Below are 26383 nucleotides of genomic sequence, written 5' to 3' on the forward strand. Positions count from 1 at the left end.
AAGTAAAGGATTTTGAAGAGACTTCATGCACTTTTGTCAGCCACTGTCAGAATCGAAGACTTTTAGGTAAGGTAAAGCATGAGTTTGAAAATGTCCCTGCTCTCCCAAGCAGTGTGCGGCAATCCGGACTGTTGGAGGGAATTACATCAAAGTCACCTTTAACACATCAGCCACCTTTGTGGTTTCTCTGTTTAAAGCTGCCAAGATTCATGTTGTGGGAAGTTTTTGTAATGGTTCATCATTCCAGGTCAATGCTGAGTTGCAGCAGTCCTAATGCTTTTCACGTACTGCCTCAGCTATCAGAGGGAGAAGAAAAACGTATTAAAGCAGATCAGGCTGGCTTTGTGACCAAGGTCCAGATTTCAAAGGGTAATTAGTCAGGGCAGTCCCTTAGTACCATATTATTAATGGTAAGTTAGTACTCATTAACCAAAAAGAACAAACAAAAACCTTTCTTGAGTAACTGAAACTTAATTGGCATTGTTTGTTGTCAAGCAATTGGTGAAATAGTTGTGAAACGTTTTTCGGGAGTAAGAATGAATCTTTAAATAAAAGTGCTTTTTTCAATTGTATAGAAGAAACATTGGCAGACCTCTGGAGATCTCCTTTTATTAATTTGCAACTAAATAACCTAAAGACCTGTTGACGGAACCTTTCTCTGAGCGAAGGAACACCCGATCTGTGTGTTTCTGCAGCTCGCAAACCGCTCAGCCAACCCATGTGTGACTTCACTCGCTATTTATCTCACTTCATACCAGGGTCAAGTTCGCAGTGCAGTTTGCAAGCCACAAACCAGTGCAGGAGGAGTGTGGCTGCAGAGGCAGGCGGATTAAAAGACCTACCTCAGTCCTCCAATCCAGTATCCCGGCTCCCTGCAATGGATAAGTGCCCCCAAATTCTCACCCCTCACCACCGCCTCCCACCCGCTCCTCTGCCTGCTCGTTCCCTCAGATCATCCATGCCACCTCTATGCCCCATGTTTCTTCTATAACCATTTACCCATCATGCACTATACACAATTCTCAGATTTTATGCAGTATCAATTGAAAATTTGTTACAATGCCAGTTGATATTACTCCTGAACAGGTCATATTCCAGAGTGAAAACTGGCTTGATAGATCCTAACTTTTTAAACATGGAGGAAAGTTGTGAAACAAATTCACAAGAGTCTGCTCATGAACTTTCAACATGAGGAAAACATTTATTAAACAAGATAAATTAATTGTAATATACCATATAAAAAAGTTGGAAAGTTGTTACTGTGAACAAAAGGAAATGATTGAAATCTTCACTATTCATTCAACCCAGATATATCTTTGCAGATAAATACAAATTAGGAAAGAAAAAATATTTACTGTAACTATCTTGTACTTGCAAACCACTGGAGTGGTTTGCGCCGCACCAGCTAGGGCCAAAGGGACTCTGCCGGCCGGCGCGGGTCGCGGGAGCCCCTACAGCAGATGCCCGCCCGCGAATCGGTGGGCCCCGATCATAGGCCAGGCCACCGTGGGGGCACCCCAGGGGCCAGATAGTCCCGCACCCCCCCCCCCCCCCCCCCCCCCCCAGGACCGCGGAGCCCGCCCGCACCACCAGGTCCCACCGGTAAGGGACCTGGTCCAATTTATGCCGGCGGGACCTGCATAGAACGAGCAGGACTTAGGCCCATCGCGGGTCGGAGAATCGCCAGGGGGAGCCTCTACGAACGGCCTGCGACTGGCGCGGCGCGATTCCCATCCCCCGCCAAATCTCCGGCGCCGGAGAATTCGGTAGCCGGTGGGGGCAGGATTCACGCCGCCACCCGGCGATTCTCCATCCCGGCGGGGGGGGTCGGAAAATCCCGCCCAATGTTGTTCCTGCACTAACAGCAATAACAGCCTGCATTTAAATAACATACTTAATTCAGTAAAACATCCTTCAGAGGAACACAACCAAAGAAATATTGACCAGAGCCAAGGGAGAAGGTATCAGGATGTGTAGAGGTAAGTGCAAAGAAGTGTCTTAATGAGGTAGTGTGAAGCACAGATGGAATTCCAGATACATCGAGGCAGCTAAAGTCATGACTGTCAATGGCTGTGGTGAAATTAATCTTGATACAACCTAATTGAGTTTTAGTTGTGTAATTTGTGGATATTTTTGACACTGAGTATATTATTCACCAATTATTTTCTCAAGGATAGCAGCATTGCAAATTATATTGATGAATAATTCAAACAAGTCTGGAAAATAAGTCTTAAGTTTGTACATTATTGACCATTAATTCTGTCAACATTTTGGCTAGAATAATTTGAGACATTCCTAGAGATCTCAAAACTTCTCTTCTCATGGGCGGCATTCTTCCCTACCCGGCGTGACGGAGGTTGCCGGAGTAGGGGAGTGGCGCCAACCACTCAGGGGTCACGCCTCCCCAAAGGTGGGGAATTCTCCCCACCTTTGGGGGCCAGCCCCGCGCCGGAGCGGTTTGCACCAGAAGACTGGCGCAAACACCCGGCGCCGTCGGTAGCAGGGCTGGCCGAAAGGCTTTCGCCGGTCGGCGCATGCGCCGGCAGTGACGTCAGCGGCAGCTGGCCGCTGACGTCACTGCCGGCGCATGCGCGATGTGGTGTTCCCTTCCGCCTCCGCCATGGTGGAGGCCGTGGCGGGCGCGGAAGAACATAGTGCACCCAGGGCACTGGCCCGGCCCCTGATCGGGGGGCCCCGATCGTAGGCCAGGCCACCGTGGGGGCACCCCCCGGGGTCCGATCGCCCCCTGCCCCCCCAGGACCCCGGGGGCCTGCTCGCGCCGCTGAGCCCGCCATTCCAGAGGTGGTTTAAACCTCGGCGGCGGGAGAGGCCTCCCAGCGGTGGGACCTCGGCCCATCCAGGCCGGAGAATCGCCGCAGGGGCCTCTCCGATCGGCGGGGCGTGATTCCTGCCCCCGCCACTTCCCGGGTGGCGGAGAATCTCTGCCACGGCGCGGGCGGGATTTTAGGCGCCCCCAGGCGATTCTCTGACCCTGCTGGGGGTCGGAGAATTTCGCCCCCGGTTAGTATTGGGAACTCCCTGATAGCTTTCGCTTTCACATCATGGGGCGATCTGACCATGTCCGACAGTACGGCCTAAGAAGCGACTTGGGCTTTCGCATACTCACTTTTAATAAAGTTTACCACTAGCCAATTGTAGTGGTTGAAAATTCCTTATCCGAAATTCTTGGGGCCAAGTGTGTATTGGATTTTGGAATTTTTCAGATTCCGGAATATCCTGCACATGTGCAGCGCGCGTGGGAACTGCACTTGTGCAGCATGCGTTGGGAATTGCACATGTGTGGAATGTTGGGAACTGCGCATGTGCGACATGCATTTGGAATTGCATATCATCTGGGAGCCTTGTGGGATTTCCCGCTCGTTACATCATGTCAGCGCTCACAAAAGGTGTGATTTCAGAATCTGTTGGATTTTGGAATTTCGAACAAGAGATATTCAAGCTTTTATCGATTGAACAAGGCCTTCAAATATTCCAAATGCTCCTTCCACGTTTAACCAGATCATCCATATACACTGCACAATTCTTTAGTCCAGAAATGACCTTGTTGGTTAGTCTTTGGAATTTTGCTCACACATTCTTCACTCCAAACGGCATAACTAAAATTGGTACAGACCATTTGGTGTTACAAAAGCCAAAACTTCCTTCACCCTTTCTGATAAAGGTACTTGCTAGCATCCTTTAAGTAAGTCAGTATTGGGAATGAAGTTTGCTTGTCCCACCTTTTCAATAAAGTCTTCCAAATGAGGATTAGGATACAAATTTAACTTTCCTATAGTCCACACACAATTGTTGCAATTGTTGCATTCCATATGGTTTGACACCATCACAATAGATGAGTTCCAATCACTGCAACTCACTTCAATTATATAATTCTTAAGCATGCTTTCTATCTCCTTTTGAAACTGTGCCAACTTGATTGGTTTCAGTCTATTTGGATGTTGCTTAATTGGAATAGAATTTCCTCCATCTACATTATGTATAATCAATCAATTTTGTACTTCCTAGTTATTCCCACATATAGCTCTATGTGGCTGTAATAACTCTTTCAAGTCACTCAGTATAACTCAGTAATTTATTCAAATATTTTATTATTTCCTCATCGTCCAATCTACTTTGAGGAATGTCAAATTCAGAATCATCTGGATGTATCTCTTCTCCCCCAATATTATGACACCCTGGGCTCAAAAAAGAAAGAACAAAGAACAATACAGCACAGGAACAGGCCCTTCAGCCCTCCAGGCCTGTACCGGTCATAACAACCTTTGTCAAATCCCTCAGCACTTTCTTGTGCCATATCCCTTTAGACCCATCTTATCTATGTGTTTGTCAAGATGACTTTTGAACGCCTTTAATGTATCTGCATCCATAAACTCCCCTGGCAACACGTTCCAGGCACTCACCACCCTCTGCATAAAAAACCTGCCTCACACATCTCCTCTAAACTTTGCCACATGGACCTTAAACCTACGCCCCCTGGTGACTGACCCCTCCACCCTGGGAAAGAGTGCCTGCCCATCAATTCCAGCCCCACAGGCGTCAGAGTTCAAACATAAGTGAATTAACCATAATTCATGGGCGGGATTCTCCGACCCCCTCCGGTTCGGAGAATCGCCGGGGGGGGGTAGCGTGAATCCCGCCCCGCCGCTCCGAACCAGCTGCCAAATTCTCCACCGTGGTTTTTGGGTGGAGCCGGGGATCGTGCCATGCCAGTCGGGGGCTGTTGGCAGCGGCCCCTCCCGGCAAATCTCTGGACCCCGATGGGCTCAGCGGCCACCTGTTTTCGGCCAGTCCCGCCGGTGTGAAATAGACATGATCCATCCCGGCGGGACCTGGCTTGGAGGGCGACTTGCGGAGTCCTCGGGGGGGGCGCGGGGGGGATCCGGCCTGGGGGGGGCCTCCACGGTGGCCTGGCCCGCGATTGGGGCCCACTGATTTGCGGGCGGGACCATGCCATGGGGGCACTCTTTCCCTCCATGCCGACCTCTGTAAGGCTCTGCCATGGTTGGCGCGGAGAAGAAAGCCCCTGTGCATGCGCAGGAACCACTCAGAAGGTTCTGTGCATGCGCCAACTTGCACCGGCCCGCGGCAGCCCTTCGGCGCCGGATGGCGCGGCGCCGACCTCTCCAGCGCCGGCCTAGCCCCCGGAAGTGCGAAGGATTCCACAAATTCAGGGCGGCCCAACGCCGGAGTGGTTCGCGCTGCTCTTGCTGCCGGTACGGGCCGCCCCATATGTTTTCCTGTGATCTTTGGCCCTCGAATGCTCCATTGACTGACAGACACGATTTGTAAGTAAACCATTTATGACAAAGGATGAGATAAACATGTAATGTAAATGATAGAACAATGGTCTACTAATCTAACTATTCCACAAACCCCGTCCCACCCACCACCGAGACTCACAAAAGACAGACACATGGTGGATGGGTAGGAAAGGTTAATAATCACAGGGTTTAAAAATGGGGGTGAGAGATCTATATCTTCGCTGCTGAGATGGTGGTGCTTATCGGCGATGGTCTTCTCTGGAAACAGAATGTTGAAATCATACGTTGGTTTAGATCTTTCAGAACCTGCTGTCAATTAGACCTCGCAGGCAGCAGGAATTCCTCCGGAGAGTCACCTTTGTTTACTACCTGGTTTAGCACAGAGCTAAATCGCTGGCTTTGAAAGCAGACCAAGGCAGGCCAGCAGCACTGTTCAATTCCCGTACCAGCCTCCCCGAGCAGGCGCCGGAATGTGGCGACTAGGAGCTTTTCACAGTAACTTCATTTGAAGTCTACTTGTGACAATAAGCGGTTTTCATTTCTTTACTTCTACAGGCCTCCACCAGATTGACTCTCAGTCTCACTGAGAGAGTACTAGAGTTCTCCACCTGAGAGTTTACAGCAAGTTCACCGTCCACTCTGCCTTTCAGCTGCTTGTGTGGTCTTTGTGCTGCCGTATGGAGATAGAGAAAAGGGCATGACCTTGGGGTTCTCAGGAGATACATATCAGCTTGGGATTTTCCCAATCTTTCTCACAGAGGTTTAAACTTGCAAAGGCCTGGCTGGAGAGAATACTTGCAGCATTTAAATCAGGAGTTGAATCTTCACAGGCCTGGTTGAAGAGGGTTTATAAAATGCCAGCCTCGCCTGAGAGAACCTATTGTCCCTCAGGTGTAAGCAGCACTGGATTAATATGGAGCCAACACTTCTCCCCAGAAACCTCTGGGGCATTCCACTAATCACAATCGAGACTTATGTATGTTCCGGAATCCCAGAAGAGTCGATTGGATGCTAGCCAAATCCATCAAAATGACATCACAGGACTATACTGCACAGCACACTGAACGGAGGGGAATCCCCTTGTGTCAGTTCAAATAGCAGCTTGCAGGGGTGGGGTGGGGGGGAGGAGGGGAGGGGTTTCAAAATTATGTAGTTTAAAAGCACTCTCGTGCAAAAACTTCCTGCAAGACAGGAATTAAATGGGGCACAATGATCAGACACAGATTTAAAAGAGGGAACCAAAACTACAAACACATCCTCCCACTTTGCTTCCCTATCAAAATACCTTTTGAGCATAGTAACATGATAAACTCAGTGAGTTTTCCTTCTATCTTCTGTTCTTATCAAATAATTCACCTCACTCTGTTTCCTTTCAATGTGATAAAGCCCAGTAAATCTTGTTTTTAATGGTTCATTTACCAATGGTAACATAGAACATAGAACAGTACAGCACAGAACAGGCCCTTCGGCCCTCAATGTTGTGCCGAGCCATGATCACCCTACTCAAACCCACGTATCCACCCTATACCCGTAACCCAATAACCCCCCCCCCCTTAACCTTACTTTTATTAGGACACTATGGGCAATTTAGCATGGCCAATCCACCTAACCCGCACATCTTTGGACTGTGGGAGGAAACCGGAGCACCCGGAGGAAACCCACGCACACAGGGGGAGGACGTGCAGACTCCACACAGACAGTGACCCAGCCGGGAATCGAACAATACTAATATATTCCGCCCACCAACAAAACTATGGGTTTTTAATTTGTTATCTATCTCTTTTTTCATCACGTGCTGTGACAACTTTAAATGTCAACTCACCAGTCCTATTTAATCTCTTCCTAAAGTTTGACACATAGTCCAACAATGTAATCTCAGAATGCTGACGCACCAATTTTCTTCTCAATCAATTTAGGTTATCCTCTTACCTGATTATCAAAACTCAACCCGAATAGACTGAATTTTGTTGTTTCATTGGGTGCATCCCTAATTGCAAATATAACAAATGGAATTCCTTTATCCCAATCGTCTGGATAATCTTGACTCTAGGCCTTCAACATGGTCTTTAAGGTTTGGTGCTCCCTTTCTAATGCTCTCTGTGATTCACAATGAAACGCAGTTGACTTAAACCTCCACCTCAATTCATCATGGTCTCGCTCCCTCCTATGGATCTGCTGTTCTGATATTCTCCCTGCATCTCCAACATCATTTTAACTTCCTTACCCACATTCACAGGCTCTGTCTTTTCAAGAATTGAGCTTCCTTTCATCCCTCGTCACTCTGTCAGCAATATTTCCATTCCTTTCCCCCTCACATGTTGATCCAACTTGTCCTTAAAAACACAACATTATTTGGCCCCAACTGCTCTGGGTGATAGCAGGTTTTAAATTTGTACCTCTCTCTCTCTCTGTGTGTAAGGAGGATGCTCCTTGAAAACTCATTAGGTTAATTTATGATGATCTTATAATTATGTCTTCTAATTTTGCGCTTCATAACAAATGGAAGCATTCACAATTACAATGGCAGGTATGAGGACACTGACTTATCTCTCTCCTTTTTGAGAGAAATGGAAAAGGCTCATTCTGTTTGGTACAATTTCTGGTTGCATTTTGTCACTGAAAAAAACATAGAACATGGTTTCCACAACCTCCTCTGAGGAACCTTGCATGAATGGAGGAAAGGAAGCTTCACTCTCATAAAAACCAAGTCAAACGTGGCTTCCGGGATTCTCCGCCAGCGAGGTTCTCTGTTTTGCCAGCGCCTGGGGGTTTCCCGAAGACGTGGGATTGCCCCACAATGAGAAACCCCATTGACCGGCTGGTGTAATGGAGAATTCCGCCGGCGGATCGAGGCAGAAATGTGGCGCGGCAGGGCGGAGAGTCCAGCCCCTGGTTTCTGTGTCGAAGTCTAACAAGCCACCCAGAGAGAAAATACATTTATATCCACAAAGTACGGCATGTCTCTTGAACGACCAAACTTCTGCGTATGGATGGGTCATTATTCAGGACCTCTTCAAAGTGACAATCCATCCCATATTTGAAACAACCTCTGTCTGTCACTGGGCTGATGGTTCCAATTGAAAAAGCTAACTCTTTTAGCCACATTTCTACTTCGAATGTATTTAGGAAAGCACATGTCTGTGTGCGTGTGCTGTTTGCAAAATCAATTGGCCATAGAATCCCAAAATGCGTTCACATGCCCAAAAAAGGATTAGGAAACTTTGGAATAATGTTTATTTAGTCACTGAGAGCCTCATTAATAAACATGCCCCGTATCGTTAATCAAGCTCAAACAGCAGAGAGTGTAGACAGAGATAAAGTACATGTGGCTGGATCTCAAGAAGTTCGGTGGAGGCAGACAAAGTGTAACAGAAACCAAAAGCTGCAATGACTTTTTCCTTTTAGCAAATATTGTTTGATGTATGTGTTCATGTGGCAAACTGCATTTGTTTAACAGTATCCGTGTGCATCATCTATCTGTATCATGCAGCAAAACCCATAGGGTGACCTGCAGCAGAAGACACAAACACCAGACACCATAAGACCATGGAACATAGGAGCAGAAGTTGGCCATTCAGTCAAGTCTGCTCCACCATTCAATGAGATCATGGTAATCTGATGTGATAATTCTCAATTTCACTTTCCCCATTTTATGCGCATAACCATTGATTCTCTTACTGACCAGATCTCAACCTTTAACGTACTTACTTACCTAATCTCTACAGCCCTCTGCGGTAAAACATTCCACAGATTCACTATCCTCTGAGAGAAGAAATTCCTTCTCATAAATGAGCGACCCCTTAATCTGAGATTATGCCCTCCGGTTCTGGACTGTTGTCCCACAAGGGGAAAGCAACCTCTGAGCATCTACCCTGTGAAGTCCTCTGAGTATCCTGTATGATCAATAAGGTCACCTCTCATTCTTCTAATCTCCAATGAGTACAGGCCCAACTTGGTCACCCTCTCCTCATAAGAAAGTCTCTCCATACCTGGGATCTTCCTAGTGAACCGTGTCTGGACTACCTCCAATGACAGTATATCTTCCCTTAGATAAGGGATCAAAACTGTTCACCTTCGTGATGTAGAGCGGGCAGGTCTTAATGCATGAGATGACATCACCGTGCATGTGGGTGATTTCTGAGTGTACCGTGAGGGGTTGACCGCGTGAACTGTGATGTCATTCCACACATGTTGACATTATCACGTTTGGGCTTTCTGCTGCACCAGAGAAACATCAGGGATGGAAAAGACAGGAGGAGAGTGGGGGGGGAAATGTATTAAAACAAACCTGCCTCTTGTTTCCTCATCACATCAAAGCTGCTACAGACAGAAAAAGGAACGAACATGACCCCTGCCTGAACTCGACCAAGGTAAGTGGACTTTGGGTCAAAATACCAGGGGCGCGATTCTCCGCACTCACGACGGGGCCGAGAATAGCGGGCGGCGCAAATTTTTACGGCGACGCTGGTCCGACGCCCTCCCGCTATTCTCCCCCCCCCCACGCCCGCCCCCGACACGAATCGCTGCTCGCCGATTTCCAAGGCCTCCGTTTTCACGAATGTGAATACACCTGCTATACAAGTTCGTGAAAACGGCGCCAAAGTGCCGTTCTGCACAACCATGCCACCGATTGGCATGGCCGCACCATGGCCGTGCCAAGGGTGGCATGGGCCCGCGATCGGTGCCCACCGATTGCGGGCAGCGGGTACTTACCCCGCGCACTCTTTGTTACTCCGCCGCCCCGCTGGATCAGTCCGCGGGGCGGCTGAGGGGCATTACGGACCGCGCATGCGCGGGTCTGACGCATATGCGCGGAAGGACATGCGCGGGTTGGAGTCGTCCAATCCGCGCATGCGCGGCTGACGTCATCATATGCGTCAGCCGTCGCTAACTTTGGCGCGCGGGCTTAGCGAAATTCGTTAAGCCCGCGATGCCGTAGTTCACGGGGAACTGAATCGGGTCCTGGGCGGGGGCGCGGAGGCTGCAGTGAAACACGGCCGTTTTCATGCCAGCGTTCACGACTCTCCGCATTTGCGGAGAATCGCGCCCCAGGTGTGAGGCCATCTGGTGCCAGATAATGCAAGACTGGTTCAAAAAACTAAATTGTATGGGGCTAACCAGTCATCTGCCAATTTAAGCCCTCATCACTTCCCATTACCATAAGCATCAACTACAGAGCTGAGACTTAAACCCGACATAGATAAAGAAAAGAAGCAGACAACAGTACAATCAAAACAAACTGCGGCACTTAGATAATTTCTCAGTGTATTTAATATTTTGGACCTTCAGAGTATTTAATATTTAATTTTAAAATGGAGGCAGAAAGTGCCAATTTCAGAAAGAAGAGTTTGCAGTGTTATCAGGTGTGCTAGATACTGTTTTGATAATTTCCATTGTGAGAAAAAGTTAATTGAGGAAGACTGAAAGCGAAAGTCCCGTCTGCAAACCAGTGAGCAACTTCATAACAGGCAATGGAGAGGTGCTGCTTGAAATGCCGAAATGGTTGACCTCTTTGGCACCACCTCAGCCTTTATGCAAGCCATCGTATACATTGAATGAACCAGGCTCTCGTGAATACGCTGACTTTAAGAGACGGGGCTAGTGATTTATCAAGCAATTTATACGTTGAAACATCAGAGTTTAAAATATCACAAAATGCTTTGCACACGATGATATTGTTCTGATGGTTGAATTAGTTTCTCGCATCAAATCCCTGTGTTCTCAAAACATGCACACTTGAAGCCTCAGTTGATCACGGACACAATTTGTATCCAAAAGCAGAGTTTACACACTGGAAGCTTTTTCTTCAAAATAAACCAGGTTCAAATGTAATCATGAAATGAAATATCATCATAAAATATTATAATTTATCCAGCAATGTCACACCTCTATAACACATTGAATGATACTGTGACAATGCAGCTGAGAATGTGTTACTATGTCAGAAGAACAAATGAGTTTGAACTTATCGAGCACCTCCCATGAACTCAGGGTTTCCCAGAGCACTTCGCAGCCAATGAAGTATTTTTGGAGTGTGGCCACTGTTGTAAAGTAGGAAAACTCAGCAGCCAATTTGAGCATGGCAAAGCTCCACGAAAAGCAATGAAGCATACAAAATGTTGCGCCTGTGCAATGTGATGGTTTGCTGTGTGACAGTGAAAGTATTGCAAGAGTATTGCTGCTGATGGGGAGCGAGCCCAGATGCAAACAAGGTTTAGCGGTATATAGGGATGGTACACTGGGTTAGCCAACTCATGCTCATCACTGGTGAGGTTCTGCGCCGTTGGGTTTCACGTTATGCCTTTAAATTAGTTAAACGACCTTCGGTTCGATGACCAGAATAGAATTAGACAAGAATTGACTTCTGCCATAGAAGGGACATTATGACAGGGGGGGCAAAAAGGAAGAGGTATCAGAAGGGTTGGCTAAACCTTTGATCAAAGAGGTAGGTTTTATGGAGCGTTTGAAAGATAGAGGAACAGAAGGACAGGTTTAGGGAGGAAATTCACGTGAAATTCCTTTGTCCATTATTTTCACAGCGGTGTTAACCTGTTGTGCTTCTAGGGATGTTGAAAGCAGGTATTCAGATCCAGCATTGTGGTTGACATTGATCGTGTTGTAACTCTTCCAACTTGGGTCAGATATGGAGAGAATCAAATTGTAATCTAATACCTTTTTTTGCAAAAGGGCCAAATGTGTAAAATGAGTGCGATTTTCTTTATGAATACATTGGCCGGGATTTTCTAATTTTTTTAACTGAGTGTCAACTCAGGCGTGAAAGCGTTGTGTAGCTTACAGGCTCTACTGACAGCTTTTCCAGCCAGATATTTTAAAACTCAGTTTTTAAAAATCCTGGAGGTGATTCCCATGACATCACACTAGCCTTGGCCTTCCAGTGATTGGGGCACCACTTTTGACGGGTGCTTCGATCTTCAAAATATAAAAATAAATCAAAGGTAACCCCCACAGATTCGCCTCGCCACCTACTCCCAGGGTACCTGCCGGAACACGGGGTACCTTTCTGAGCAGGAACCCCATTACATCATTGACGGGATGCAGGGACAATGAGACCAGGGAATCCTGCCAGCTTGTAAGCTATTTTGGGGACTCCCATTCAATTCTCTGCCCTCACCAGCTTTGCGCCAGCTGAAAACAAGGGCTGGAAATCCCAGCCATTATTTCATGAATTCCTGTTTGTAAACATTACGCATTTCACAAGCAATTCTTAGGCCTGGATTTTATGGTCACTCCCACCTGAAGTATATTGTGTTCCCGCCAAAGCAAATGGTAATTTAAATGGCCGCCGCGGGAGGGAGATACATCGTGGCGGGCAGTAAAATTCTGACCTTAATCTACTTGACAGAAGTTGGTACTACAGAAGTTGATGTTGTGACTGCATTAGAAGCTAACTCCAATTGCCCATCTCGACATCACTGAATTTCATTGCTTTGCAGTCAGAAACTGAACTGACATATCAGCCGGCACCTTCCGCACCCGTCAATAGCAGGGTTGGTGGCAGGTGGATGTAGAGAATGCAATGAGTTCGGAACAATCAGATTCCCAACATCAGGAAATGACGGCAGGAACTTGGAGACCCGACCATCATAATGGGATAACATTGGATCGTCATGTCAGCCATAGATGTTTGGGAAGCCATTTAGCATACTATTAAGGGGATTAATATTCTCCAATGATCGGACCCCCCCCCCCCCCCCCCCCGGCGGGTGTTCAAGCCAGTCTGAAGCATGACTAGTCCAATGTAGTATCACGGGCTGACTGGGATAGCAGGCTGGTACAATTGGTGGAGCGTACGCAGTGCCTGGGGAGGAAATAGAGTTTGGAGAACATTGCGGGGTTGCTAGATATGCCAGTAAGGATTGTGCAGACGCTGAAAGTGGGGATTGGAGTGGCATTGGGGAGGGCAGGAGTTTGATTATTGTGGGAGGAGGGGGCAGTCTTGTGGGGTCAGGTGGTGAAGGGGGTTGTGAGGGGTGGAATACAAGAACTGAGAATTAGGGATGGTTCAGAAAAAAGGATTGAGGGAAAGGGCATCTGGAGGAAGGTTGGATTCCAAAGTCCTCCTCTCATGTAGCCACTGCAAAAGCACATCCATGGTTGCAGCAATCGAGTGCAGGTCCAAGAGCATTCTGCTGGACCAATTTCTCCACAATGTCCACTACACTCCCCATGGAGAGCTCCAGGCTTGCACATGTTTGTGTCACTACATCACAGAGCAGACCTCACGACCCACCCTATCGAGCGTCTCCAACACATCTGACTGGTGATCCCCTACCTCTTGCTACACCAACATCTTGCCCATGGCCGCTCCCAGACACCCGTCATTGTCATAATATACACACAAGTATATGATGGCGCATAGACAGACGCTGACTGTCACACTGAAAGACCAATCAACACACAGAACACAGCAGCCAATCACCAGACAGGACACGGCCACTATAAAGCCAGAGGGCACTAGTTTTCCCGCTTATTCGGGATGCAGCCTCTGAGACGGCCAGAGCCCGTAATCAGTAACACGAACATCTACCATGAGCTAGCAGTATAGTCTGGTCAGGTTAGCCTCAGGTCTCCAGTCAACCTAACATAGTGTCGACCCACAGTGCAAGTATGTTTAACAGCTCATAGTTAAATATAATCGAGTTGTACTTCTGCAATTGTTGGTAGCCTGTGCCTCTTACTGATCTCCACTGATGCGATCCAGTCCGCAATTGGAGCAGTGCTCCTCCAACGTGACAACGCCTCCTCTTGGGCTACAGTCGCATACGCATTGCGTGCAATGATGCCCACCTAGGAACGCTATGCGCAAATCGAGAAAGAGTGCCTGAGCCTTCTCACGGGAATTGTCAAATTCCATGATTACGTCTATGGACTCCCCAAATTTACGGTCGAAACGGACCACAGGCTGTTAGTCAACAGTATACAGAAGGACCTTAACGATATGACGCCGCGCCTGCAATGCATCCTCCTTAAACTCAGGCGGTATGACTTCGAACTGGTCTACACCCCGGGTAAGGAGCTCATCGTTGTCGATGCACTCACCCGTTCTGTCACTACGCCCTGTGAGCCGTCGGGCTTTGTGTGCCAAATTGATGCTCATGTTGAGTTCTTCGCGTCTAACCTGCCCGCCACGGACGAGCGACTCATTCAGATTCGTAGTGAAACTGCCAATGATCATTTGCTCCAGCGCGTCGTGCGCCATCTTACAGACGGATGGCTCAAGGATGCCCGCAATTCTACAACATCAAAGATGACCTGGCAGTGGTAGATGGGATTCTGCTAAAGTTGGACAGGATCGTCATTCCACACAGTATGCCGGAACTCGTCCTTGAGCAGCTCCATGAGGGTCACCTGGGGGTGGAGAAGTGCCGCCGGCAGGCCCGTGAGGCAGTGTACTGGCCTGGCATCAACAAGGGCATCGCCAATGCCGTTTTCAACTGCCTGACATGCCAACGGCGCCAGCCAGCTCAGCCAAAGGAGACCTTGCATCCACATGAATTGGTGTCGTCCCCCTGGACCAAGGTTGGCATTGATCTTTTCCATGCACTAGGCCGGGACTATGCCCACATAGTTGATTACTTCTCTAACTACCAGAGGTAATTAGGCTGCATGACCTCACGTTGACAGCGGTCATCCGTGCGTGCAAGGAGACTTTTGCTTGCCATGGCAACCCACTCACAGTCATATCCGATAATGGCCCGTGTTTTGCTAGTCAGGAGTGGTCCAATTTTTCCCGGCGATGTAATTTCACGCACGTCACCTCCAGTCCCCACTACCCCCAGTCGAATGGCAATGCTGAGAAGGGGGTGCACATTGTCAAACGGCTCCTGTGCAAAGCGGCCGATGCGGGATCCGACTTTTACCTCGCACTACTTGCCTACAGGTCAGCTCCATTGTCCACTGGCCTGTCACCAGCTCAATTGTTGATGAACCGCATATTACGAACGACGGTGCCTGCAATACACGTCCCAGAATTGGACAACTTTCCGGTTCTGCGTCGAATGCAGCTGTCTCAGGCCCAACACAAATCGGCATACGATGCCCACGCCACAGATCTCCCTGCTCTTGTTCCTGATGACCAGGTTCATGTACAACTTCCTGAAGGTGGCTGGGCTGCCGCCGCTGTGGTACTAAAGCAAGTGGCCCCCAGGTCGTTCCTGGTTCGTATGCAGGATGGCTCTCTTCTTCGCCGAAATAGGCGGGCACTGCGGCTCCTTCCACGCTCGCCGCCAGATCGTCCTTCCCTACCTCGCCCTCAGGACAGGCCCGTCCAAGAGCTCGCAGATCTACCTTTTCTGTTGCCACCATCTGCGACTGACACAGTTCCGCCCGTTGCAGAGCGGGCGACCCCTGACCTACCTTTGAGGCGGTCAACCAGAATTCGTCGCCCACCTCAGAGACTGAATTTATGAACTGCCTGAATTTATGAACTCTCTGAACTCATGGACTGATTGTTTTGTTACCCTGGTTATTCATTTGCTAGTTTGTACATACTGTTATTTATATCCCATGTTTTGTTACATACAGTCTATCTGCACTAGACACCTTCCTGTGTAAATATGTTAGTAATTTATTATATAGTCCTGTGAATATGCTCACATATTCTCCACATAGTCAGGAACATTCACATACCACACTATTTATTGCCACGTACACATATTTTTTTTTTAAATGGGGAGATGTCATAATATACACACAAGTATATGATGGTGCATAGCCAGACACTGACTGTCACACTGAAAGACCAATCAACACACAGAACACAGCAGCCAATCACCAGACAAGACACGGCCACTATAAAGCTAGAGGGCACTAGTTTTCCCGCTCATTTGGCCTGCAGCCTCTGAGACAGCCAGAGCCCGTAATCAGTAACACGAACATCTATCATGTGCTAGCAGTATAGTCTGGTCAGGTTAGCCTCAGGTCTACAGTCAACCTAACATAGTATCGACCCACAGTGCAAGTATGTTTAACAGCTCATAGTTAAATAAAATCGAGTTGTACTTCGACAAGTGTTGGTAGCCTGTATCTCTTACTGCTCTGGTAAACACAGTCCTCACAGACCCAGCATACCCAGCACATCAGTCATCAGCTCGGACTTAGCAGAGATGTCTTCCTCAGCATTTGTCTGAGTGTTGAAGACCTTGGCAGTCTCTGCCTCCTTCTGCTGAGGGCACTTGGCTGTGAGGTGACCACCAGAGTGTGAGTCCCTGTCTAACTTTGATCTATGATCCACCAAGGTGAGTGTCTCTGGGCTGGAGGGGGGAGGTTGCAGGGGAATTCTATTATGGCTGATACTTCTACAGACAGAAGGAAGCGCACAGCAAGTGTGAGCGGGTGAAGACGGTTGTTATTGGCCTCTTGAGTTCTGGCAAGGACAACAGAGGCATGGCAGCAGCAGTTGCCCTCTTCGCCAACCACCCCTAAGATGTGTGCCATGCATGTGGTTGGATCATTGCAGTTGCATCCCTCATACCATCTTTGCAGAAGGCTAAGAGGCAACATCCCTATGAGGCTTTTATGCATGAACAGCACAGGTGGTGGCCTTGCCATTGTTTCCATTCAGTGAGATGAGTATGGGGGCTTCAAGGCTTCACTTACCTTAGCCCAACATTATGTGATGCAGCACATTTATCCACTAAGCTCTGCTGACAGGACCAGAGCAGAGAATGTCAGCAATCCAGTTCAGTTATGGTGCCCCTTTAATGTGGCTGTGCCAGGGTGCTAAGCTGGCAATTTTCACGGTGTGGTGATCAGGCCGGAGGTGCACACTGCTCAGGTGTGGGGGTGGGCAGGTGGGCCCGGGGACCCTCTTGTAGCGCATTGGGGCTGGGGGGTTCAGGGATCACGTTGGAGTTCAAGAGATTGGGACACCATTTAAAAACGGCGTCCCATCTCTCACTGCTCTGAAGAGTTCTGGCGAGTGGAGCTCCTCAGTGCAGGAAAAGGGACTAAGTGCGGCGTCTAATGCGCGTCCCCCATTGAGGTCCTGTATCTAACCAGGGTCACATTAGAAAACATTGTGTTTCTTGGCGCTGCAAGTGCCGGGAACCATGCGGCTAAACGCACTCACAATGGACCATAGTTCCCATTTTGTTAAATTGAGCCCTTGATGTCCTTTGCACAAATTTGAAATATCATTCATCCAATTATGTACATCTCATTAAAAAACTGAGACAGCTTGAAACAGCTCTTTAAATTACACAATAAATTACATCATCAAACCCAGTCAAAAAATTAATTATTTATTTTCTCACGGGCTCTGATTTATTTTTTAGAAATTTCTTCATCACACAAATCAAACATCAGGGGCAGGAATTTCCGGCCTCCCAGCCGCATGTTTCTTGTCGGCTGCAGGTGGCGACTGTTCGCTTGCGGCGCGATTCTCTGCTGCCTACTGCGGTCATGGGAATGCCCATTGAAGCCACCCCATGCTGCTGGGAAACCAGCGGGGGTGCAGTGACAGCAGGACCAGAGAATCCCGCCGCCAACAAATCACCTGAGGATCCGGGCCCAGATGTCACATTCATAATAAATCCTCGCTTATTGCTCACTTTGTGACCTTGTACATAAAAGTATTATTTTAAAATTCATCTAACTGATTTTGAAATGTTTGTGATTATGTTTGGAATGTCTCTCATTGACGTCCTACCCATTTGATTTGGCTATCTCAAGACAATCTTAAATTATTCCTGATGAGCATATTTGATATTTACAGATGTCAGAATTTATTTTTAAATGCATAGATTAAAGTTACAACCTAATCTGAATTGGAGTGCTACCAAACTGGGTTAGTGATCCCTCTAAATGTTATGTTTTTCCAGGATCGCCAAGTTGTTAATTTAGGTGCATTTCAAACATATTCAGGAGAAAGAGAATATGCTGTCAAACTCAAAACCTCCGGTCAGTGATTTGTGTGATTGAGGCAATTAGTGTATCAACGTGCAGCATTTGAAAGGTTCGAACATGTTGTGTAGTTGAACAATATAAAATTATACCACCATTTTAAAACACTGCTTCGAGTTCAGATTTACTTTCTTAAGTATTTCCCTTTTCAAATGGATCCTACTCGGAAATGATTGACCCAATAAAATGTGCCCGGTGCTTCCGTCGTTCATGACCCAGTCCTTTCTTTAATCCTGTAGTGCTGGAAAGTGTGCGTTGCAGCTCCAGTATTTGAATACTTTTAATCACAAGATGGCGTGGAATGTTCAGTGGCCTGTTGCATGGTTTTGGGGTATAGGGAGCCGTTCATGGAGGAAAATAAAAACAGTCAAAGTGGCTGACATGAGAATGTGCATTCAGAGCATAGGAATGTTTCTTTGTTATTTTTGCTGGAAACAGAAGGATAAAGGTCAAAGGAAACAGAGTGCAGATCAAGAGAGGCCCCAAAATGGGAGCGAGTGAGGCATGAAAACAAAGAATGTGTGAGAGAGGAATGTGCTAATAGACAAAAGGCAGGGGGGCAACTTGAAACGTATCCACTCACTAAGGAATGACCAAGAGCAACCAGAGGTTACTGTATTGTATCAGTGATGACCAGAAACTTTTCTTGCTTTTTAAAATAATGAGAAATCTGGGCCGGAATACTCACGCCATTGGGATCCTATGTTCCTGCCATCAGCGTGCCTCCGCCCATGAGTTTCCCTGCGGCACGGAGTGGCTTCAATGGGAATTCCCATTGACAAGCGGCAGGAAGAGAGAATCCCACTGCCAGTGAACTATGTACCATCGAGAAACATGGGGTCAGGGAGGTAGCCGGACAATCCAGCCCCTGCTCATCTGTCGGCAGGCATTTTACACTTTCTTCACTATCGCTGAGATTGATGCGAACATCAATTCACTCGAGACAAGAGTAGAAGTAAACCGTGGCTTTAATGGACTTAGAACAGTACCTGCCTGCGACTGATCCAATACTGAGAACCGCCTACAGGTCGACTGCTCTTTCCCTCTCTTCAAGGGGAGGAGCCATGGGTGGAGCCCATACATGCCCCAACATGCTCCCCTATGGATAATGCCATACAATGCCGAAATAAAAAGAGTGGCTGCAACACAAACCTTAGGGGCTACAATTTGCCAATTGCCTTATGTCGAAGTTATGTTTTCTGATCATTCAAGGACTGAATAGGAGAAGCCCACAAGGGCAACAGCATAGCACAGATACAAATACGAGGGCAACAGCACAGATACAAATACAATGGTGGGTTATTGGCATAATACATCCACCACAGAGGTATTCCGGTGTCTCACTAGATTGTAATAGCTGGTTGCTTGCTGCAAATGTCGTAACATTCTGTAGTAAAATTATTGACGCAAAATAAGCGTCATTATTTTATGTGACTTGAGGTCAGACAACAGCACAGACACTGAGTTGTCATTTTGGACTCTAAACGTTAAATCTGATCCTCTCCACAGATGCTGCCAGACCGGCTGGGTATTTCCAGCATTTTCTGTTTTTATTTCGGATTTCCAGCATCTGCCGTATTTTGCACAGATGCTATAATGTGATAGAAAGTTACTAAATGATTTTTAGACCAGAGAAGTGGTTCTGAAACCAGATCGTCCCTAACTTTACAGGATTCATGATTAGTCACTAATCCAAGATTTATCAATTAAACAACCATACTTACGAACATGCAAACATATTAACTCGGATCAGGAATAGGTCATTTGATCTGTTGAAACTGCTCCGCAATTGGTATACTTAGCTTGGTATCATGGGCAGACGTTGATGAATTATTCTCTATCTCTTCATCTAGGTCATTAATATCGATTATAAATAGCTGAGTCCCCAGCATTCTTCCTTGCGGCACTGTTTACTGACTGCCAGATTGAAAAAGCCCTATTTATGCCCATTCTCTGCCTTCTTTCCGCTAACCATTCCTCTAGCTGCGTTAAAGCATTGCCCCCCAACTCCATGAGCACTCACCTTACAGTAAGCAAAGGAGGAAGTGTTCAGTCATGATGCTCCAGCCTTCATGTTGTACGGGGCAGGCTTCACGGATCTGCTGGTCTTTTTCGGCCGGTCAAATAAAGTAGGCAAATTGACCTCAGTCTTTGAATGATCAGAAAACATAACTTCGACCTAAGGCAATTGGCAAATTGTAGCCCCTAAGATTTGTGTTGCAGCCACTCTTTTTATTTCGGATTAGCATTTCAAGGTGACTGAAGGGTTTTGTCAGTCCGAGCTGAGCCAGTCCTTTATGTTTGAATGATGGTAACCACTACTTTATTAATGCTGACCTTGACACCTCTAAATCATTGCACTACAGACTGCTGCTAATGGGGCACTGATAGGAAGGGGAGGCGTAGATTAGAATGCATCATTATTTATTCGCTGCACATTTCTGACAGAATCTCCGCGTATCAATCTGAAGACAATAACTATCAGTCATTGGCCATCCTGTAACAGTAAGATAAAATAATAGGTTAAAGATTACAGAACAATCAGCAGATGAGTCACAGAGGTTAAACTTGTGTGAAATGAAATAAGTCAAGTATTCCTTTCAGAAAAAAAGAAACACATCCCACATACTGAGGGTGCGATTCAACCACCGCTGGTCGTGATCCAGAAAACCATATTTAAATGAGTGATTAGGCTGTATAAGGCTCTGGTCAGACCCCATTTGGAGTATTGTGAGCAGTGTTGGGCCCCAAATCTAAGGAAGGATGCATTGGACTTGGAAAGGGCCCAGAGAATGTGCACAAGAATGATCCCTGGAATGAAGAGCTTATCATATGAGGAGCGGTTGGGTCTATATTCATTGGAATTTTGAAGGTTGAGGGGGGTTATTGAAAATTACCGAGAGGTCCAAATAGAATGGATGTGGGGAGGATGTTTCCACGAGTAGGAAAAACTAGAACCCGAGGAGACAGATTGAGGCTGAAGGGGCGATCATTTAAAACTGAGATGAGGAGAAATTTCTTCAGCCAGATGTTGGTGAATCTGTGGAACTCATTGCCGCAGGAAGGCTGTGGAGGCCAAATCATGGAGAGTCTTTAAGACAGAGATAGATAGGTTCTTGATTAATAAGGGGATCAGGGTTATGGAGAGAAGGCAGGAGAATGGGGATGAGAAAGATATCTGCCATGATTGAATGGTGGAGCAGACTCGATGGGTCAAATGGCCTAATTCTGCTTCTATATCTTATGGTCTTATGTGCGGCTGACATGAGGCCGCATTCACCCGCCGCCCGGGAGACACCGCCCGTACTGGCGAGGCCTTAACCGGTCTCCAATCAGTCCCGGTCACCACAACCGGAGACCATGCGTGATCGCCATTCGGGGGTCTCAGAGGCCATTGGAGCCCCCCCGGGTGGTCAGGGACAGGGTAGGTTAGTGCTCTGGCACACCCCCCTGGCACACTGCACACTCAGGCACTACGAAGGTCCTGGCCCGAGAGGGGCCAGGGCTGGTTTAGCACACTGGGCTAAATCGCTCGATTTGAAAGCAGACCAAGGCAGGCCAGCAGCACGGGTTCAATTCCCGTACCAGCCTCCCCGAACAGGCGCCGGAATATGGCAACTAGGGGCTTTTCACAGTAACTTAATTGAAGCCTACTCGTGACAATAAGCGATTTTCATTTTCATGAAAGGGGGGCTGATGGGGGTATGAAGAGTGGGGCGGGTGAAGGGGGGTACGAAAGGGCAACATAAACATTGAGGGAGTCATTAGGGGTCCTGAAGTGGGGGGAGCTCGAAAAGTCCCCAGCTGGTTCAGAAACCCATTGAAGCTTTGTCTGCCCAATTTGTGTAAAGCTTCATTCAAGTTATCCAAAATAGCACGTGCTAACGTGAAGCCAAACTGCATTCTGTGTGGCATCCTCCCCTGTACAATATTCCACCCCTATATAATGCTTATCCATGCCAAAGTCAACTGGATTCCTGAACCCTATTGAATGAATGAGATGCTGTGTATGCTTGTATAACTTCACCCCATCCCAGCTCTGCAAGTTCCACCAGCTCTGCACTCCTACACTGATCTACCACTTCTGCAACACCATTAACTTCAGTTCCACTCCACCATTGGCTGCCTCCTTCAATGACTGTCTTCTATGTCTCTGCAATCCACTCCTTATAATTACCCCCCCCCACCACCTTTGTACTTTTAAACCCGCATTTTCTAATTATGCTTCTGCATTTTCCATCACTCCCCAACCTGTCCACTAATCTCTGTCCTCTAATGGACTCTAAAGACTATTTTGTGCTGGCGGAGTGCTGCATGCATTAAAGCAACTGTGTAAAGACTGGCCCTTAACTTGTACCGCTATTTTACAATTATTGTTCTGAAATTTCTATTAATCTAAAAACAACAGAAAAATTGCCACAGTAAGTAATGTTAAATGCGTGCACTAAATAGGATAGAATATTTTTAAAGTCACACTTTTCAGGGAAAAGAAAACCTTTTAAACATGTTTTGCCACATTATTGCGTTGTTCTTGATATAAAATTGCAACATTAGGAAAACTGGTTTAAAGCTCCTAAGTAAAGAGTGGAATCAGAGTGAGGTGAGTTGGGGAAGCATATGTTTCAAGTTATAAATTTCCTTTTCCATATGAATGAGCAGGAAGAACATTTTTTCCATTAAAAGTGCGACTAATATTTTCATAAAAATCACAAGCTTTCGGGTTTGATTGACTGGGTAATGTTTTTGAAAACCACATAACCATGCAATAATATTTTGACAGCTATTGGAGGTTTGAATACATCTCACCAAATCAAAGTGTGCCAGTCACAGCCAGATCCAGCAAGAAAAGTGGAAGTGTAGATTGAAGTGATGGAAAGGCACAAATGCAATAGTGGTACTATCATTCGGATAATCAACAGCAATTAGTCCAATGCATCCTCCTCCATCTCCTCCCCACCCCACCCGCCCCAACCACCATCACCACCCAATGGACCAAACACACACATCCTCTGGCACTCCTAACCATGGGCTGGATTCTCCGACCCTCCGCCGGGCCGGAGAATCACCGGGGGGGGGGCGGCGTGAATCCCACCCCCGCCGTCTCCCGAAGTCTCTGGCACAAGAGATTCAGCGGGGGCAGGAATCGTGCCACGCCTGTTGCCCCCCCCCCGGCGATTCTCCGGCTCGCAATGTGCCAAAGTCCCGCTGCTGTCATTCCGGTCCCGCCAGCGGGAATCAAACCACCTCCCTTACTGGCGGGACTGGCAGCGCGGGTGGGCTCCGAGGTCCTGGGGGGGGGGGGGGTGCGGGGCGATCTGGCCCCGGGGGAGGTGCCCCCACAGTGGCCTGGCCCGTGATCGGGGCCCACCGATCGGCGGGCAGGCCTGTGCCGTGGGGGCACTCTTTTCCTTCCACGTTGGCCATTGCCTTCACGATGGCAGACGTGGAAGTGACCCCCCCTCCTCTGCGCATGCACGGGGATGACGTCAGCAATCGCTGACGGTCCGGCGCAAACGCGGACTTCCGCCGGCCGGCGAAGTCCCTTCGGCCCTGGCTGGGGTGGCGCCAAAGGCCTTTTGCCGCCGGCCGGCGGGGCACCAACCACTCGGGGGCGGGCCTACCCCCTCAAGATTAGGGCTTGGCTCCTAAAGGTGCGGAAAAATCCACACCTTTGGGGCGGCCCGACGCCGGAGTGGTTCACGCCACTCCATCCCGCCGGGACCCCCCGCCCCGCCGGGTAGTGGAGAATCCGGGCCCATATCGCTCTCTGTCGGAGGAACATTTAATATTTCCTGGTACTGGAAGGTTTACACTTTGTTACCTTCAGGAATTTAGCATTTATGCATATGTACATATGAATTAGGAGCAGGAGTAGGCCACTCGGCCCCTTGAGCCTGCTCCCTCATTCAATAAGTTCATGACCTATCAAAATTTAGATCAGATGAGATGTTGGGCCCTGTGGTTGTCTGACGTGATGCTGTTGACCGGATCTGGTGTTTCCCGCTGGCTGGTGGCAGTAAGATGTAGGGTTGGTGTATTCTTCTGCGCCCGTGGTTTGCTCAGGTTTTTGGGAGTGGTTTCAGCCGGCTCGTGGTGGGGAGAGGTGGTTGGCGGGACATGTGACCTCCAGACAGAGGGATGGTGGGCCAGCTCGCAAACATTTTTGGATTAGGTCTTTTTCAAATGTATTCTTTCAAAGGATATAGATATCACTAGCTAGGCCAGCAGTTTTTCTTGCCCATCCCTAATAGTCTTTGAGAAGGTGGTGATGAGCCATCTTCTTGAACTGTCCATGTGGTGGAGGCATACTCTTCTGGGGAAATAATTCACATTTACATTACCATTTAGGTGACAGAAGACATTTTGGTTTCATTTCTTAATAGTCTGGCTTTAATTTGAAGTTATTTCCACTTAGTTCTGAATTCCCCACCATCGTAAATAGTTTTTCTGTTAATGACTCATTGAAATCCTTTATCCTTTTAGCACCTCCATGTGATCACACCTAAATAATATAATAATAATCGCTTATTGTCACAAGTAGGCTTCAATGAAGTTACTGTGAAACACCACTAGTCACCACATTCCGGCGCCTGTTCGGGGAGGCCGGTACAGGAATTGAACCGATTCTGCTGCCTTGTTCTGCATTACAAGCCAACTGTTTGCCCATTGTTCTAAGCCAGCCCCACAAATATTCAAAACTTCAGAAAATACAAACCAGGTTTATGTAGTGTGCCGGTCATTATACAATCCATTCTAGTGTATCAATGCAGAACAGATTGTACAGGAAGAGTTGCAAGGCTGATATGTTGTTCTTGAAGTAGAGTACCCAAAACTGGAAGGAAGTGCTCCAGATTAACATTGGCCGATACCGTAAAACTAAAAGCTTAACTTTCTCCCCTTTGCATTCCAGCCGGTTGATATATAAAGGTCAATGTTCATTTAGGCTTTTTGATGACTTTTTATGCATTTATATTTTGAGAATTGTGATGGACATCCTCCGCAGTTAGTGGTCACATTAAGATCATTTTCAGATTTGTTATTATTAGATTCAAAGTGCATGATCTCTCATTTTTCCTCATTGAGTTACATCAGCTACAGCTTTGCTCACTGCCTCAATCTATCTACGTCCGCATGACGTTACTGGATGTCAGAAGATCACTTCACATTCTTGAATGATGATCACTTCTCCTCTTCCTGTTTGCCCTCTAACAAAGTATTTGAAAGGGAAGAAAACATCCTGATCAAAGCACAACCAAGGTTGAGCTGTTAGTCTGCATTTCTTTCCTTGTTTTGATCCATTGTACTTGGTGGCAAGATGACAGGTCCATTCAATTCACATCACAGAAGTATCTACTCCTGTCATGTTTCTCTGCCATTTTTAACCTTGTCAAAAACAATTACCTAATTTCTCATTTTTCTACTCAAAACAAGATCTCGATGTAAGTGAGACCTGGTTTTGCAGCAGTATAACAGTGACTGCACTTCAGAAGCACTTCATTGGTTGTAAATGACTTTAGAGCCATCCAATGGTTGTGAAAAGTGCTCTGTGAATGAAAGTTTCTTCATAATCGACCTCAGTATTCAAGGTGACTTAACAGTCTCACTAAATTATGGAATCTCAGCTACCCCCATTTCCATGCATAGCTAAAACTAAAGGATTTATGCTGTGGTGTTATGTTGTTCATTTCAGTCAATTTATGGGCACCACCAATATTTCAAAAACTAAAGCAGATTTTTTTGTGAGTTCATGAATAACATGATATGGTATTGATTGTATTCAGGTGGTGGACATTAACATGGTAGCACAGTGGTTAGCACTGTTGATTCACAGCGCCAGGGTCCCAGGTTCGATTCCCGGCTTGGGTCACTGTTTGTGTGGAATCTGCACGTTCTCCCCGTGTCTGCGTAGGTTTCTTCCGGGCGCTCCGGTTTCCTCCCACAAGTCCTGAAAGCCGTTCTTGTTACGTGAATTGGACATTCTGAATTCTCCCTCAGTGTACCCGAACAGTGTGGCGACTAAGGGATTTTCACAGTAACTTAATTGCAGTGTTAATATGAGCCCACTTGTGACACTAATAAAGATTATTATTATTAATAGCTGGTGATTCACTTATGCTTCTGTATGAAAGTGCACACCAAAGCTGTGGATGTTGAATTTTGCGGGTGTATGTTTGGGC

General features: G+C 47.2%; 1 protein-coding gene across 12 annotated transcripts in view; it reads left to right on the forward strand.

The window, feature by feature from the left end:
* LOC119955607 (astrotactin-2-like) overlaps positions 1-26383 on the forward strand; it is a 1814189-nt gene that overhangs the window by 1256890 nt on the left and 530916 nt on the right. The window lies entirely within an intron of this gene.

This window comes from Scyliorhinus canicula, chromosome 21, assembly GCF_902713615.1.
Source record: "Scyliorhinus canicula chromosome 21, sScyCan1.1, whole genome shotgun sequence".
Lineage (NCBI taxonomy): Eukaryota > Metazoa > Chordata > Chondrichthyes > Carcharhiniformes > Scyliorhinidae > Scyliorhinus > Scyliorhinus canicula.